The sequence below is a fragment of the Spea bombifrons genome, chromosome 2 (genome assembly GCF_027358695.1).
Source record: "Spea bombifrons isolate aSpeBom1 chromosome 2, aSpeBom1.2.pri, whole genome shotgun sequence".
In the NCBI taxonomy this organism is placed as follows: Eukaryota; Metazoa; Chordata; class Amphibia; order Anura; family Pelobatidae; genus Spea; species Spea bombifrons.
The window spans coordinates 141,735,833-141,738,332 of NC_071088.1; the positions used below are offsets into that span (position 1 = coordinate 141,735,833).

At 49.4% G+C, this 2,500-nt stretch overlaps 5 non-coding genes and 3 pseudogenes across 5 annotated transcripts in view; all 8 read right to left on the bottom strand.

Annotated features, from left to right (window-relative positions):
• Positions 1-46: 46 nt before the first annotated feature.
• LOC128480179 (uncharacterized) lies at positions 47-155 on the bottom strand (annotated as a pseudogene).
• Positions 156-341: 186 nt separating this feature from the next.
• LOC128479742 (uncharacterized) lies at positions 342-450 on the bottom strand (annotated as a pseudogene).
• A 227-nt stretch (positions 451-677) lies between these two features.
• LOC128478410 (5S ribosomal RNA) lies at positions 678-796 on the bottom strand. The gene has a single exon (XR_008349329.1). It is a non-coding gene; the product is annotated as a 5S ribosomal RNA (ribosomal RNA).
• Positions 797-1,015: 219 nt separating this feature from the next.
• Positions 1,016-1,124, bottom strand: LOC128479743 (uncharacterized; annotated as a pseudogene).
• Positions 1,125-1,420: 296 nt separating this feature from the next.
• Positions 1,421-1,539, bottom strand: LOC128478976 (5S ribosomal RNA). Its single transcript, XR_008349871.1, has one exon. It is a non-coding gene; the product is annotated as a 5S ribosomal RNA (ribosomal RNA).
• Positions 1,540-1,779: 240 nt separating this feature from the next.
• On the bottom strand, positions 1,780-1,898 carry LOC128476688 (5S ribosomal RNA). The gene has a single exon (XR_008347690.1). It is a non-coding gene; the product is annotated as a 5S ribosomal RNA (ribosomal RNA).
• A 233-nt stretch (positions 1,899-2,131) lies between these two features.
• Positions 2,132-2,250, bottom strand: LOC128479161 (5S ribosomal RNA). The gene has a single exon (XR_008350047.1). It is a non-coding gene; the product is annotated as a 5S ribosomal RNA (ribosomal RNA).
• A 224-nt stretch (positions 2,251-2,474) lies between these two features.
• The window catches only part of LOC128478032 (5S ribosomal RNA), a 119-nt gene continuing 93 nt past the window's right edge, over positions 2,475-2,500 (bottom strand). Inside the window, exon 1 of the ribosomal RNA XR_008348974.1 lies at positions 2,475-2,500. This exon is cut by the window's right edge and continues 93 nt beyond it. This is a non-coding gene — a ribosomal RNA (5S ribosomal RNA).

Genomic DNA, 2,500 nt, shown 5'->3' on the forward strand with positions numbered 1-2,500 from the left:
AAACACATGGCAAAAAGCTCTCCCCGGACTGTGAGAAAAAATTAAAAGCCTACAACACCAGGTATTCCCAGGAGGTCTCCCATCCAGGTACTAACCAGGCCCAACCCTGCTTAGCTTCCGAGATCAGGCGCTTTCAGGGTGGTATGGCCACAGGTGTGAAAGTGTTTTATATTACTTCTCTTATTCTGTTGCTGCTGCTGCTGCTTGTCATCAGACAGAAATAATTATAAGCCCTGGGACAGGACAGAGAAGGTGAGAAGGTTCAAATAAGGGTTTAAAGCTTTGATGATGAGCAAGAAACACATGGCAAAAAGCTCTCCCCAAACTGTGAGAAAAGAAAAAGCCTACAACACCTGGTATTCCCAGGCGGTCTCCCATCCAGGTACTAACCAGGCCCAACCCTGCTTAGCTTCCGAGATCAGGCGCTTTCAGGGTGGTATGGCCGCAGGTGTGAAAGCTCTTTATATTACTTCTCTTATTCTGTTGCTGCTGCTGCTGCTGCTGCTGCTGCTGCTGCTGCTGCTGCTGCTGCTGCTGCTTGTCGTCAGACAGAAAGAATTATAAGCCCTGGGACAGGACAGAGAAGGTGAGAAGGTTCAAACAAGGGTTTAAAGCTTTGATGATGAGCAAGAAACACATGGCAAAAAGCTCTCCCCGGACTGTGAGAAAAAATTAAAAGCCTACAACACCTGGTATTCCCAGGCGGTCTCCCATCCAGGTACTAAGCAGGCCCAACCCTGCTTAGCTTCCGAGATCAGATGAGATCGGGCGCTTTCAGGGTGGTACGGCCGCAGGTGTGAAAGTTTTTTATTTTACTTCTCTTATTCTGTTGCTGCTGCTGCTGCTGCTGCTGCTGCTGCTGCTGCTGCTGCTGCTGCTGCTGCTTGTCGTCAGACAAAAAGAATTATAAGCCCTGGGACAGGACAGAGAAGGTTCAAATAAGGGTTTAAAGCTTTGATGATGAGCAAGAAACACATGGCAAAAAGCTCTCCCCGGACTGTGAGAAAAAATTAAAAGCCTACAACACCTGGTATTCCCAGGCGGTCTCCCATCCAGGTACTAACCAGGCCCAACCCTGCTTAGCTTCCGAGATCAGGCGCTTTCAGGGTGGTATGGCCGCAGGTGTAAAAGTTTTTTATTTTACTTCTCTTATTCTGTTGCTGCTGCTGCTGCTGCTGCTGCTGCTGCTGCTGCTGCTGCTGCTGCTGCTGCTGCTGCTGCTGCTGCTGCTGCTGCTGCTGCTGCTGCTGCTGCTGCTGCTGCTGCTGCTGCTGCTGCTGCTTGTCGTCAGACAAAAAGAATTATAAGCCCTGGGACAGGACAGAGAAGGTGAGAAGGTTCAAATAAGGGTTTAAAGCTTTGATGATGAGCAAGAAACACATGGCAAAAAGCTCTCCCCGGACTGTGAGAAAAAATTAAAAGCCTACAACACCTGGTATTCCCAGGCAGTCTCCCATCCAGGTACTAACCAGGCCCAACCCTGCTAAGCTTCCGAGATCAGACGAGATCGGGCGCTTTCAGGGTGGTATGGCCGCAGGTGTGAAAGTTTTTTATTTTACTTCTCTTATTCTGCTGCTGCTGCTGCTGCTGCTGCTGCTGCTGCTGCTGCTGCTGCTGCTGCTGCTGCTGCTGCTGCTGCTGCTTGTCGTTAGACAGAAAGAATTATAAGCCCTGGGACAGGACAGAGAAGGTGAGAAGGTTCAAATAAGGGTTTAAAGCTTTGATGATGAGCAAGAAACACATGGCAAAAAGCTCTCCCCGGACTGTGAGAAAAGAAAAAGCCTACAACACCTGGTATTCCCAGGCGGTCTCCCACCCAGGTACTAACCAGGCCCAACCCTGCTTAGCTTCCGAGATCAGACGAGATCGGGCGCTTTCAGGGTGGTATGGCCGCAGGTGTGAAAGTTTTTTATTTTACTTCTCTTATTCTGCTGCTGCTGCTGCTGCTGCTGCTGCTGCTGCTGCTGCTGCTGCTGCTGCTGCTGCTGCTGCTTGTCGTCAGACAGAAAGAATTATAAGCCCTGGGACAGGACAGAGAAGGTGAGAAGGTTCAAATAAGGGTTTAAAGCTTTGATGATGAGCAAGAAACACATGGCAAAAAGCTCTCCCCGGACTGTGAGAAAAAATTAAAAGCCTACAACTCCTGGTATTCCCAGGCGGTCTCCCATCCAGGTACTAACCAGGCCCAACCCTGCTTAGCTTCCAAGATCAGACGAGATCGGGCGCTTTCAGGGTGATATGGCCGCAGGTGTGAAAGTTTTTTATTTTACTTCTCTTATTCTGTTGCTGCTGCTGCTGCTGCTGCTGCTGCTGCTGCTGCTGCTGCTGCTGCTGCTTGTCGTCAGACAAAAAGAATTATAAGCCCTGGGACAGGACAGAGAAGGTGAGAAGGTTCAAATAAGGGTTTAAAGCTTTGATGATGAGCAAGAAACACATGGCAAAAAGCTCTCCCCGGACTGTGAGAAAAAATTAAAAGCCTACAACACCTGGTATTCCCAGG